At 39.7% G+C, this 15,121-nt stretch overlaps 1 protein-coding gene across 6 annotated transcripts in view; it reads right to left on the bottom strand.

Moving 5' to 3' along the window:
* The window catches only part of RIC3 (RIC3 acetylcholine receptor chaperone), a 79,386-nt gene that overhangs the window by 50,227 nt on the left and 14,038 nt on the right, over positions 1-15,121 (bottom strand). The window contains exon 1 of one of the 6 annotated variants that reach the window (XM_064365213.1): positions 5,731-5,779. The exons of the other annotated variants lie outside the window; for them this stretch is intronic. The gene's annotated coding sequence lies outside the window, so the exon portion shown is untranslated. Of the gene's footprint in view, positions 1-5,730; positions 5,780-15,121 lie in introns of those variants that run through there. 6 annotated transcript variants of the gene reach the window in all.

The raw sequence follows: 15,121 nt of genomic DNA, 5'->3' as shown, positions 1-15,121 counted from the left end.
ACTGAGATCTGTCTCAAATTTGGGGGGGTTATACTTATCAGACTTAAAAGGGTGCCTTAGTTGATTTTTCTCCTGGGTCTGGAAAGAAAGAAAAAAAAAGCGGGTGGAAAGGAGATTCTCTGTAGAATGTGGAACTTTCCAACAAGAGACAACCTTGCAGGGCAATTTCAAGACAGGGCAAGGGAACATATTTGGAGTTAAAATGTTTTTATTTCTTTCCTTATTTGTTATGTGAAGTTATGCCAGAGTCAGGTGGGAAAGCAGGCTAGATTATATGGGGCTAAATAAAACCCCTCTGATGAGATTTCATAGTTTGTAGGGTATGACTCTTCAGGCTTGTTAGGCAGGAATTTGGGTAAGATTTAAAAAATTAGAATTTAGTTCTCAAAGTCAACTCTGCTCCTGAGGTAAGAAAGAAGGTGGGTGGGCAGGCAGGCTTGGAAGTTGTCTTCCACCTTGTATCCTTTCTCAGCCGAGCTCCACTCCAGTGATACTCCTTTTCCTCTCAATGTTGACTTTGGATGACATGGAAAATTATGAAAAGAAATGCATCTTTTTAAGAGTGAGTCAGCAACAGAAGCACAGCTTTAGATGGTAAAAGAAATAAATCACCATGTTACCATCCTTTATTCTGGATGTTGGTGACTATGTCCCTTTAAAATTTTCAAGGATCTTAGTATATTAAATGACGTGTACTGGCTTTGGCCATTATGCACCTTCAAAAATATGCCTAGCCCGGTGGCTCAAGCCTGTAATCCCAGCACTTTGGGAGGCCGAGGCAGGTGGATCACGAGGTCAAGAGATCGAAACCATCCTGGTCAACATGGTGAAACCCCGTCTCTACTAATACAAAAAATTAGCTGGGCATGGTGGCGCGTGCCTGTAATCCCAGCTACTCAGGAGGCTGAGGCAGGAGAATTGCCTGAACCCGGGAGGCAGAGGTTGCGGTGAGCCGAGATCGCGCCATTGCACTCCAGCCTGGGTAACGAGCGAAACTCCATCTCAAAAAAAAAAAATAATAATAATAATAATATGCCTAGCCACCATTCAGGAAACTAACCTTTCTCTTGAGAGAATCTGATATATCAGGTGGCTAATGTTCAATAAACTAGATCTAATATTTGTAGTAATATGTTGCGGAACTTCACCTTACTGTGTTGAGAATACTATCTTCAAAAGTGGCATAAAACAAAAAAAATTAAAAATAGGTCTTACATAAAAAGCATTATTTTGCATCTCTAAAATTTAAGAATGACATTACACATTCTCCCCAAAAACTTCCATAGATTTGTCATCCAGGAAGATTTATAAGATACCAATTATGTTCAAGATTCTGCCATATGCAAGAAAAGAAGACAGTGATAAAGGTAATAGAAACAATAGTTCCCACACGGAACAATGCCTTCAAAAGCAGAATATCTAAAACAAAGACACAAATAACAGCAGCAGCAGCAGGGTGTCAAGGACCTATTACTAGATAAGCTAAATATTCAAGTATTGAAAGATGCAAAATCTTTCTTTTAAAAAAAGAGGAGTCAAATGGAGTCAATCACTATAGGGAATGAAAGAATAGCAGAGAAGCAAAAGCATACCAAAAGGAAACAAGAGTGTGTACATGAGATAGGGAAAAAGAAACCATGAAGTAGGACTTACTACCAAATTAATTTGTCTCCATTTAGGGAAGTAACAAGAGATAAGGAGAAAGAAGTTAAGATGGGGAGGAGCTAAAATGCTAACTTGTGTGGTTTATAAATTTGATACAGTAGACTTTGATGAGAAGGGTACTTGATGAGGATTAATCTAGCAGCTGAGTATAGGGCCTAATACAGAGAGAAACTAGGGTCTGGGGAAAACGTAAAAAAGGCTATTATAGTAATTTAGCACTGAGATGCAAATCCCTGAGGTGGTGGCTAGAGCCATAAAAAGGAAAGGATAGGTCTGCAAACTAAAAATAAAATTATAAGCCCACCAACTGACTGATGGATCATCTCCTGGCCAAGGGGACCCTAGAGTAACCTTGAAAACTAAATTCTTGACTATGCTGGGATGGGGGGTTCAGATATACCTCGTTATACCCTCTCCCTAACAAACCACTATTAGTCTTTCTTCCCTAACAACTAAACAGAAACCAGCCATTTTGAAAAACTCCACTATGGCTGTCAACCAACCACACGATACTGTCCCTCCTTTTATTGCCTGATAAGAGACTACCAACCACAGAATGGTTCTAGTTAGTCTACAGAGAATGCACAGTAAGGATTTTCATGTCCTCTGCTTCACCTTTTGATGTCAGAGGGGTGAAAACTCCATTCTCTGACCACACTATCACTATTTTGTGTGCATGAGACCCATGAAGGACATGTTTCTCCTTTCATAAATATTCATGACTTTCATGACTCCCCCTATAGCTTACTGAATATGTAGATATGGCCACCTGCTAAGCATGAATTCCTGTTCCTTTTGCCCATCCCTCCAAGTGTGTGTTTCTGCTTTTGGCTGGAGGCTATGCTTCCCAGCCTGTCAGAATGGCCACACTGAAGGTTGTAACTCTTTATAAGAAATAAAGTCTCCTCTTCTCTTCTAAATTTATAAATCATATTTTTTAAAGTTAACATGTCCAAGGGCTATTACCATGTAATCAATGGCATTTAACACTGAACAAAATATAGAACTCATGGAGGAGGAGTCAGAAAACTCCACAATCAAGAGTTTAGTTTAAGATAGAGAAGATAATGAAGAAACTTGGAAGGCTTACTGTTAGGGAACAACTGAATATACATTTTTCACACTTTATATTCCAGGTGTTGATGGAATACAGAGAAAATTTTTTTATTAGACTGCAGTTAGGGTTAAGAGGAAACTCTAAGCTACCTAAATGGCAAAGCTAATTAAAATTGAATGAATGGTTCCCAATACCAAAAGGCTGGAAGAATACTGTATTTATGTGCAAAAAGAGAAAGAAAAGAAAAAGGAGCTAGCCAAAGATGACTAGAAACAAACCAGTATCGTAATAGTCGGAGGAAGACAAAACTGAAAGCAATTGAGAGGCCTGGAAACAGATAAACTAATGGCAATCCTTGTTTTCAGACACAATATATTCTTAAAGAAATAGACGGCCATAACATGAAATCCTGACTGTCCACCTGTTTAGACAATAACAGAAACCAAAGTACTACAAAGCATCAAAGGGGACCTTAAAAGTCATCCAGTCTTAACAAATTGTGTGGGGACAGCTAGATATTTACATGTATAAGAATAAAATTAGATCCCTATCTCATACCACATACAAAAATTAACTCAAAATGGATTAAAGACCTAATTATAAGAGCTAAAACTTTAAAAATCTTAGAGGAAAACATAAGACATAAATCTTTGTGACTAGATTAGGTGACAGTTTCTTAGAATGGTCACCAAAAGCACAAACAACAAAACGAAAAGTAGGCAAAGTTGACTTCATCAAGCTTTTTTTTTTTGAGACAGAGTCTCGCTCTGTCACCAGGTGCCAGGCTGGAGTGCAGTGGCATGATCTCAGCTCACTGTAACCTCCACCTCCTGGGTTCAAGCAATTCTCCTGCCTCAGCCTCCCAAGTAGCTGGGACCTACAGGCGTGGGCCATCACACCCAGCTAACTTTTATATTTTAGTAGAGGGGGTTTCACCATGTTGGCCAGGATGGTCTCAATCTCTTGACCTTGTGATCCGCCCGCCTCAGCCTCCCAAAGTGCTGGGATTACAGGTGTGAGCCACCACGCCCGGCCAACTTCATCAAACTTTAAAACTCTGGTGCTGTGAATGACATCATTAAGTAAGTGAAGACAATCCACTGAGTGGAAGAAAATATTTGTGAATCATGCATCTGAAAAGGCTTAGTATCCAAAATATACAAAGAATTTTTACCATGCAACATTAAAAAGACAAATAACTCAATTAAAAATGGGCAGTTGTGGCCAGGTGCGGTGGCTCATGCCTGTAATCCCAGCACTGTGGGAGGCTGAGGTGGGCAGATCATTTGAGGTCAAGAGTTCAAGACCAGCCTGGCCAACATTGTGAAACCTTGTCTCTACTAAAAATACAAAAAAAATTAGCTGGGCGCGGTGGTGCATGCCTGTAATCATAGCTACTTGGGAGGCTGAGGCAGAAGAATTGCCTCAGGAGAATTGCAGCTACTTGGAAGGCTTACTGTTAGGGAACAACTGAATGAAGAAATCTCCAGGAGATGGAGGTTGCAGTGAGCCAAGATCACAGCACTGCACTCCAGCCTGGGCGACAGAAGTGAGACTCGGTCTCAAAAAAAAAAAAAAAAAAAAAAGAGCAAGGGATCTGAATAGACATTTCTCCAAAGACAACAAACAAATGTCCAATAAGCACAGGAAAGGATGCTAAACCCTGTTCACCATCAAGGAAATGCAAATCAAACTCACAAGGAGATACCACTTCACACTAATAGGATGGCTCTAATGAAAAAGATGTTTGAGGGATGTAAAGAAAAAGGAACTCTCTTACACACTGCTGGTGGTCACGTAAAATGGTATAGCTGCTTTGGAAAACAGTCTGGCAGTTTCTCAAAAGGTTAAACATAGTGGAACCATATGACCCAGAAATTCCACTCTTAGGTATATAGCCAAGAATATGCTTACACAAAAACGTGTACACAAATGTTCACAGCAGCATTATTTACAGTACCTTAATGTCCATTAACTGAAGAGTGGATAAACAAAATGTGGTATATTCACACAACACAGTATTATCCAGCCAGAAAAAGGAATAAAGTATTGATCCATACTACGACACGGATGAACTGTGAAAATATTATGCTAAGTGAATACAGTCAGTCATGGAAAACCACATATTATATGATTCCATTAATAAGAAATATTCAGAATAGGCAAGTCTATGGAGACAGAAAGTAGACTAGTGATTACCTAGAGCTGGGGTTTAGGGGGTACAGAGGAGGGGGAAAGTGCCTACCTAATGGGTATGGGGTTTTTGGTGGGGAGGTGTGTGATTTAAAATATTCTAAAATTGACTGTAGTGATAGTTGCACAACTCTATGAATATATTAAAAGCTATAGTGACTGTACATTTTAAATAGGTGAATTGCATGATATGTGAATTATGTCTCAATGAAGCTTTTTTTAAAGTCATCTTCTCTAACCACCTGTGTTTAATACTCTCACATGCTTCCAATTGTGGTCCTGATTCTGCTGAATACCACAGAGAGAAAACATGCTTTCCCCAGGAAGCTCATGCTACCTCTATACAGCTCTAATAGAACTGTCTTTACATAGAGTTGAGTGGGTAACAGGAGTAAGAAAGGAAACAAAAAATAGCGTTTCAAAAAGCAACACTGAATGAAACATGATGAGGTAGGAAGAAATCTATGTTAGAACTGATTAAAGAGATTATTGATAAAGAAACGTATTCAAATTAAAGTTCTTGATAACATCAAAGAGATGTTGAAAAAGTAAAAAAATACTATTTTCAAAGCCAGAAGAGGGATTTGGAGAGCAATGGAACATATAGACTAGATAGCAAAAATATGTTTTATATCCTAGAAGAAATCTGAGTACTTTATATTTGGTATCATTTTTCACATATTTACTGCTGAGCACTTAACAATGTGGCAGATACTGTGTCAGGCACTGAGATTAGAATGACAAATAGAACAGAATCTCTGTCTTTAAAAAGCTTACAGACAAGGAGTATAGTTACAATGACATGGTAACTCTACCTTAACCATCAAATCCCATGGCTTTTTCTCAGTTCTCACTCTTAATTTTCTGCAATACAAAAAAGTGATTATAACATAGTGGTCATTCAATAAATGTTGAATTAATCTGAATAAATCCTTGTCAAATTTTCGTGCCTTAATCTCTATGGCACATTACTCTTCTCTTTCCCCACTGGTCCTTCAACCTATTCCTTCTCAATCTCTTTTACTGGTTCTTCTTTAATCCCTTTCACCAATACTTTGTCTCAACCTGTTCTTTCTTTATACCTTCCTTCAGCAAACTCATTTATTCTCAATGAATACATTATAATTTCCAAAATGTGTACTTATAAATCTGACTTTTCCCCCAAGCTCTTGTCTCTTATCTCTAAATTCAGTTAGTATACGTGTCTTCCTGTATGTCTACCATCTCAAGCCTAAGAATGAACTCATTTTCACTTCCTAAAACCTGCTCTCCTCTTGTATTTCCTTTCTCTGTAGACTCATTTTCTCACACCTTTAGGCTTGAGATCTACAACCTCTGCTACCTGTGACACTTAAGATGATAGGTAACAATGACAATGCTGCATTTGGCAAAGATTTCTCTTCTCACAAAGAAGACTCAGCAGGTAGCAACCTCACTTCTTGGATATTGCTACCACCATGTTTCTTAAAACTGAATAGCCCAGAATCTATAAAAAGTCAATGATTATAAAATATTTGAAAATTTCTAGTTGAATTTTTTTTTTTTACAAAAGAAAAATCTGAAACTATGAAATATGCCAGGTACATAAAAGTATACTGGCCGGGCACAGTGGCTCACGCCTGTAATCCCAGCACTTTGGGAGGCCGAGGCAAGCAGATCAGGAGGTCAGAAGTTCAAGACCAGCCTGGTCAATATGATAAAACCCCGTCTCTACTTAAAATACAAAAATTAGCCAGGTGAGGTGGTGCGTGCCTGTAATCCCAGCTACTCAGGAGACTGAGGCAGGAGAATCACTTGAACCTGGGAGGCGAAGGTTGCAGTGAGCCAAGATCGCACCACTGCCCTCCAGCCTGGGCAACAGAGTGAGACTCCATCTCAAAAAAATATATATATAGATATATAGACATATAAATATAGATAATTTATGAACACTCATATATCTACCACCCAAATATAACTGAAGCCCCTTGTGTTCTTTTCTCCCACACCCTCTCTGAGATAAATACAACTCTGATTTTGGCGCTTATGCTTAGAATGTGTGCTTTTAGATTTTACTGCATAACTATGCATCTATAAACAACATATAATTTTGTCTTGAATGTTTTAAAACTTCATATGAATAGACAGTGGTGATGGTTGTACAATAATGTGAATGTACTGAACTGTTTACCTAAAAATGGTTAAAATAGTAAATGTTACATATATTTTACCACAATTTTAAAAAGTCCTATGGGATTGTATTAGACACATGCTTCTTCAACTTTCCTTTTCTGCCTTTTTTCCAGGTGGGGAATCAACATTTTGGCCAAGAAATGTATCCATGTTGATATGTATGGCTCTAGTTGATTCATTTAAACTGCAATATAGTATCACATTGTATGACCATATAATAATTTTTTACTCCTTTTTTGGCTGATAAACATGTAGATTATTTTCAATTCTTCTCTATTACAAATGATCTATTTCAGAGTTACACTACAAATAAGATGAGTGTTTTTTAAGTTTGCTTTATTAAAAACAGCTAAAAAGATCAGAATAAAGATAGCAGAACATAAAACTGTAGGTTTTCTTTTTTTTAAGTTATCTGTTTATTGCATTTCTTTTTTCTTATTATCATACTTTAAGTTCTGGGGTACATGTGAAGAACGTGCAGGTTTGTTACATAGGTATACATCTGCCATGGTGGTTTGCTGCATCCATCACCCCATCATCTATATTAGGTATTTCTCCTAATGCTATCTCCCCAGCTATACCTCCCCTAGCCCACCACCCCACTGACAGATCCCGGTATGTGATGTTCCCCTCCCTGAGTCCATGAGTTCTCATTGTTAAAAAACTGTAGGTTTTCTAATCTAGAAAACAAAACAGCAGTGTGGCTATCTCTACAGATACTTAAGAATACTCTAAAAGGAAATGTGACTAAATCCTAATTGTTTATTGAAAGCTTTCCCCATATTTAGGTTTCCTTTATTATTAAAATTTGATCCCAAAATTTGGAGGCCGAGGTGGGAAGACTGCTTGAGCCCAGGAGTTTAAGATCAGTCTGGGCAAGATGGCAAGACCTCCTCTCTGCAAAAAACTTTTATAAATCAGCTGGCTGTGGAGGCATGTGCCTGTAGTCCTACCTACTCAGGAGGCTGAGGCAGAAGGACCGCTCAAGCCTAGGAGTTTGAGGCTGCAGTGAGCTATCATCACGCCTCTGTGTGATCAGCCTGTGCAACAGGAGACCCCATCTCAAAAAAAAAAAAAAATCTCTTAGCTTATCATTTAAACTTAACTAAAAACTTAACGTTAATGGATTCTGGCCAGGCATGGTGGCTCAAGTCTGTAATCCCAGCACTTTGGGAGGCCGAGGCAGGTGGATCACCTGAGATCAGGGGTTTGAGAGCAGCCTGGCCAACATGGCAAAACCCCGTCTCCACGAAAAATACAAAAATTAGCTGGGCATGGTGGCGCATGCCTGTAATCCCAGCTACAGGAGGCTAAGGCAGGAGAATCATTTGAACCCAGGAGGCAGAAGTTGTGGTTGCAGTGAGCCGAAATGGCACCACTTGACTCCAGCCTGGGTGACAGCGTAAGACTCTGTATCAAAAAAAAAAAAAAAAAAAAAAAAAATTAATGGATTTTACAAAGTGAAGCTCTACCTTCCTTTGTTAATAACCATACCTATTGTTAAAAACAAAACAAAAACTTTAGCACTGTTAACAAAAGGGTTTTCTGAAAGCAATATTAACTCATCTGCAGCATTTCATTTTGGGGACAAATAAATCTATAAAGAACTGGACATGTGTCTATTTTAATAAAAAAAAAAAAATAGAGGCCAGGCAGGGTGGCTCATGCCGATAATCCCAACACTTTGGGAGGTCGAGGTGGGCAGATCACGAAGTCAGGAGTTCAAGACCAGCCTGGCCAGCACGGTGAAATCTTGTCTCTACTAAAAATACAAAAAACTTAGCCAGGTGTGGTGGCACATGCTTATAATCCCAGCTACTCAGAAGGCTGAGGCAGGAAAGTCGTTTGAACCTGGGAGGCGGAGGTGGCAGTAAGTCGAGACTGGGCCATTGCACTCCAGCCTGGGTGACAGAGCAAGACTCTGTCTCAAAAAAAAAAAAAAGAAAGAAAAGAAACAGTGGTTCAAGAAAGGTCTTAATGGGGCCAGTTCCTTAAGATAGCCAAGCTTTTCCCTAAACATTGAGGAGGCTGTAGAAGCCATATTTCATTCAGCATTACTTAAAGTAGAAGCCAAGACAATAGCAGTTTTTCCTCATAGGTCTCCTCCAAGGGCCCTATCTTTTTTTTTGTTTTTTTGAGATGGAGTCTCGCCCTGAAGCCCAGGCTGGAGTGCAATGGTGCAATCTCGGCTCACTGCAACCTCTGCTTCCTGGGTTTAAGCAATTCTCCTGACTCAGCCTCCAGAGTAGCCGGGACTACAGGCACGTGCTACCACACCCAGCTAATTTTTTGTATTTTTAGTAGAGACAGGGTTTCACTGTGTTAGCCAGGATGGTCTCAATCTCCTGACCTTGTGATCTGCCTGCCTCAGCCTCCCAAAATGCTGGGATTACAGGCGTGAGCACCACCACATTCGGACCAGAAGGGCCCTATCTTGTTACATTTCCCTTCTACCGGATTCTGCTTTGTTCTCTACTGCTTTGACATTTTCCGCTAATTTAATCAGATTTTTTTCATCTTTTATCAACCTCTCCAATCTCAATCCATCCTATGTATTACTAAAAGAGAGCACTACATGTCTAAGTTTCTTAGCACAGGGCTTGATCCATACACTCAATACACATCAGTTACCACTGTTTTGTTACCAGAATAATCTTCCTAAAGCACAATTCTAACTGGTCTTGCCATTTCTCTGATCGAAAGCTTCTAATGGTCTCCACTGATGACAAGGGGCTGTATTAGAGCAGAATGGAGGTAGCAGAGTGAACTAGAACAAGTACCACCTTTTCAGTCAGCTATTGGTTAAGACTATGGCTGTGCCTCCAACTATTTCAGTGGAGGTTAAATTAATCTTTCTAGAGCTCATTTTCATCATCTGTAAAACGGGTATGATACATACTTTTCAGAGTTTACAAGAATTACAACAGATTAAATGATATCATATATACAAAGCAGCTAGCATATATAGTAGGTATTAGCCTAACTGACTCCATCTCAGTGGTAAGCTCCAGCCTAGCTTCTCCCTCCCTGCCACAGCCCCCGCAGGTGCATAGCTGGGTCATGCTGCACTTAAAAGCCTTGAAGCGTTAAAGTTTGAAGCACACTGTTCTTCACACCTGTAACAATTGTAATCGCATCCTGCTTGGCAAGTCTACCTGCTGTTGTGAATACCCTCCTTGGTGATTGATTGTATGGAAAGTTCCCCCTGCTACTCTCCTTGATGACCATATGGAAATAGCCTTAGCAACCAACAATCCTGGAAACCTCCTGCCCCCGTTACCAGCTTCCTTATCTAACTTGCTTGTTCTGCTTCTGTAAAATTCTGCTTCAGCTACGTATCCCCTCCCCTACCTAAATCAAGGTATAAAAGATAACCAAGCCTCTTCCTTGGGGCGGAGAGAATTTTGAGTGTTAGCTGTCTCTCAGTCGCCAGCAAATAAAGGACTCTTAATTTGGAAATCAGAGCCTGGCACATTCCTTCTGACTCGCTTGGTTACAACACCCTCAAATTGAAGTCCTAAACAACTGAATTCCATAATCTAACCCAAAAGTACCTCTTCACACTACTTTCCCATTACATACCACTCATCCAGCCAAACTAGGGTTTCCGCCATGCTTTGAATCTGACTTTTACCTTCTTGCTTCTAAGCCTATGTTTATCCTACAGTGGCTTTGCTTTCCTCTCTAACCACATATCTAAACCCAGCCAATTCTTCAAGGCCCAGGCCAAATACTGCCCCCACACCCCCAGAGCATCTTCTCATGCCACTCCCCATGCCTGTAAAACACACTGCTTGAGCCTCTTTAATTGCACTTACCACACTTGGCCTTATTCAAGAGTTGTATTAATGTGTCTTATAGCCTGTATTTAAATGAATTGGGAAACAAAAGCAGGTAACATCTTCTACTAAGCACCATCTCTACCCAATTTTATCTGGTGCTGACTGAAACCTATATATCATATCTGAGAACAAGAAAAGCAGCCTCTAACATCCAAAAGTTGGCCTGATATTATCAGCTAGGCATTGATACTGCAATGAGCTTGCTTGGTACTCAAAGATAAGGTGTGGTGTTCTCCTGTTACACACAAGCAATTTCAGAACACCAGCATTAGACAAGGTCATTCTGTGATCATGATGGATCAAGAAAAAAGCAAGACCACTCTGTAATCTGTCTGAACACAAACAAAACATGAACACTGCCCAAGCCACACAAAATACCTAATATCCCCTAGTGCTGGGTAATATGAATGATGGGGCTTCTTTATCAGTTACAGCTTTAGCCTTTCTCTAGTTGGCCCTCCCCTTAGATAAACTGTTAAGATACCAGTCATAGACTTTGCCTTACTTCCTGAAAGCATTTAATTCAGAGTAAAGCACCACATCCTTAAACCATCTTCCAGATCACCTAACACAAACCCAAAACCTATAATGACCTTTTCTAACAGTGCCTTATTGAGACACCCCACGATTTCCCATGGTATGCATTCTCCCTTGCTGCAACAAGTAATACACTCAACTTGCTCAACTACAGGTATGTTCCCGGTGGCCTCTGGCTGGAAGACAAACTAAGAACTTCTTGAATAAAGGTCCAGTGTTTTATTTATGTTTGGGTCCCCCACAGGGCAGGCTCTGGATCTTGCATGTTATAATCTTTGCTGAACTGATCTAGATGAATTATACTGCAAGTGTTAGCCATCAATAGAATCTCAAAATCCTGCCCAGTCACTTTTAGAGCTAAAAATAGTTTTTTACTTCATTATCCTGCCAGTTTTCAATTTCACAGTTTCAAGAATAGAAACTGGCAATTAGGATGACTGATCAAGCAAGGTGTTCCATACCCACTTACCTATAAGTTTCTAAACTTGAAAAAATGCCTAATTTTACATGCATTCATGGGCTCTCAAATTGTCTATTGTTTTCTGTTCATTTCCATAATACATGAACAGGAAAATGACTCTTGGAAATCAAAATGACTTCCTAATCTCTCTGTCCTTGAACATTTCTTCAGAGTAGATTTCTGATGCTCCATTAGAGAAAATAAACAGTAAGCAACCAAAAAGTATCTTTGTCTTCTGGCACTTACATACCAACACATAAGAAGCTAGTTTAAGATAACAAAGAATTATGTATGTGCATGTGTGTCATACATGTATATGTGTATATGTTTACATGCACATATACACGTATCTGTGTATTTTCACATCTCAGAGAGATTAAGACTCAGTGGGACACGACTTACTTGAGGAGAACATCGTGACAAAGGGTCTGTGCTATTCCACAGGACCAGGGGCACTGGAGAGGGGCTAGTAAGGAATTTTATCTATCTATCTATCTATCTATCTATCTATCTATCTATCTATCTATCTATTTATTTATTTGAGACGGACTCTCGCTTTGTCACCCAGGCTGGAGTGCAGTGGCACAATCTCGGCTCACTGCAACCTTCGCCTCCTGGGTTCAATTTCTGCCTCAGCCTCCCGAGTAGCTGGGACTACAGGTGCAAGCCACTATGCCCAGCTAATTTTTGTATTTTTAGTAGAGACGGGGTTTTACCATATTGGCCAGGCTGGTTTTGAACTACTAACCTTGTGATCTGCCTGCCTCAGCCTCCCAAAGTGTTGGAATTACAGGCATGAGCCACCATGCCCGGTCAGGAACCCTATATATAAGCATTCAGGCAGGGTCAGCAGGAGAGATGCCCAGATACAATGTTACTGTGGGAACACTAAACGATCACCAAAGGTTCCTAGCCAAGTAGAAATAGTAGATAGGACTCTCTTGAGGCCAACTCTAGCACAGAGTGGCACACTGTCATCTTGGTGGACTTCAACTACTCTGGAACCTATTCAAACTCTCATTAGGCTAACAATGAAACAACTGACAAGTTCTTGACCAAGTGTGCTGACATTTTTATGTTCCATAGATACACAGGGAGAGCAGAGGAACTGCTACTCTGACCAAAGAAGAAACGGGTTGATGAAATGAAAGGGTAACCTCAGGAGAAAGACATCTTAGTGTTTTTGACATAAAGTTGGAATCGCATAGCACAAGCTCTAGGAAGGCAGCGTTAAGAAGTTTTTGGTTTTTTGTTTTGAGATGGAGTCTCACTCTGTCACCCAGGCTGGAGGGCGGTGGTGTGATCTCAGCTCACTGCCTCCCAGGTTCAAAAGATTCTCCTGCCTCAGCCTCTCGAGTAGCTGGGACCACAGACATGCAACAACTCGCCTGGCTAATTTTTGGATTTTTAGTAGAGACAGGGATTTGCCATGTTGGCCAGGCTGGTCTTGAACTCCTGACCTCAGGTGATCTGTCTGCCTCAGCCTCCCAAAGTGCTAGGATTACGGGTGTGAACCACCATGCCTGGCCCAGAGTTAAGAATTTTTGAAAACAGACATAAAGCCGTAGGATGAGACCCTCTCTGAGAGGATAGCCCTTAAAATGCATTTCTGTATGGGCACTTCAAAAATTCTCAAGCAGGTAGGAACAACAAGGAAAAAAAAAGTAGATGTGCAGGAAAAAAAGTAGATGTGCAGGACAGAAAAGATGAAAAGATAGGCACTGGGCAATCAGCATGAGAGAGTGGCAAGACTCAGAAGAGTGACACGAGGAGGCCAAGGCCCAAAATAAATGCAGATTTACAAAAAGACTAGCAAAACCCAAAGGGGTATTTTTAGTAATGTTTAGAGAAAAAAGGCAATTTGCCTTAGGATAAAATGTAATGCTGAGAAAACAGAACTTGCCAACCTCCATTTTGCTTCTACATCTAAGGGGATAAATTTTTGGTTCAGTCGAGAATTAACAATCCTAAGGACAAAAGTAAAGTCCCAGAGGAGGATAAATTCAGGCCTATTCACTAAATAATTTCTATCAAGAGAACTAGGTAAACTTGCAAATAAGGTCACTGAACTAAAGAAAAATTTAAGAAATTATGTTGGTAAAAAGTGAAATCTTAAAAGAATTAAGATAGAGAACTACTGTTCCAGTCTGCGGAAAGTAGAAAGTGGATGACAAACTCAACAAACTATAGATAAGTGAACATGTAACTCTTGGGCTAGATTCTAAAAAGGATTCTTCCATTTTTTTTAATGGATGTGGAAGAGAAGAGAAAGTACTTTTTTTCTGATTATAAAAGAAATGCGTATCTATGGAAAATTAAGAAAGTACAGAAAAATTTAAAGAATAACAACCCCTCATAATTACATGATCTAGAAATAACCACTGTTAAAATGTTGACATCTTTCTAGTGAATATATATCTTTACTTTTCACTTGTATCATACAATGTTCCATGTCATTTAAAACTTCATGAATATAAATTACTGAATTCATAATAGTCTATCACATGGATGCATGATCATTTATGTAATCATAATGAATGTAATAATAAGGTAATGGCTTACAAATGCTAATAGAGGAAGTCATGATCCCTAGGAGCCAGCACTCATTAATTAACTCATTCTTTCACTCGTTCAATAAATGTTGTCTACTTACATGCAGGCCTCTTCTAAAGCTGGACACACAGCCATGAACACAATAAATATAAATCCTTATCCTCACGGAGCCTCCTTTCTAAGTCGGAAACGAGACAGTAAACAAGAAAGTGATAAATACTAAGGAGAAAAAATAAGGCAGGGAGAAAGGGTAAGACTGTGTTGGAAGTTAAGATTTCAGCTGAAATGGCCAGAGAAGGCATCAGGAAATGTCATTTGAGAGAAAACATGAAGACGAAGGAAAAGGCACATGGATATCCAAAAGAAGAGCATTTCAAGCAATGGAAACAGCAACTGCAAAGGCACTGAGGTGGGAGTATGCTTGCATATTCAAGGAACAGTAAGGAGGCAGCCAGTGTGGCCACAACAAAGTGAAAAAGATGGAAAAATAGAAGCAAATGGGGAAGAGGATTATATAGGGCCTTTGGGATCATGTATAGACTATCTTTTCATCTGAGCCAGGAAGCCACTGGAGAGTTTTGAGGAGGGGAGAGACATGAGTTGACTTAAGCTTTAACATGATACTATGGCTGCTGTATTGAG

This window comes from Aotus nancymaae, unplaced genomic scaffold, assembly GCF_030222135.1.
Source record: "Aotus nancymaae isolate 86718 unplaced genomic scaffold, 86718_ANA_hifiasm-v0.15.2.pri h1tg000059l, whole genome shotgun sequence".
Lineage (NCBI taxonomy): Eukaryota > Metazoa > Chordata > Mammalia > Primates > Aotidae > Aotus > Aotus nancymaae.
This window is presented reverse-complemented; position numbering and strand designations above follow the sequence as displayed.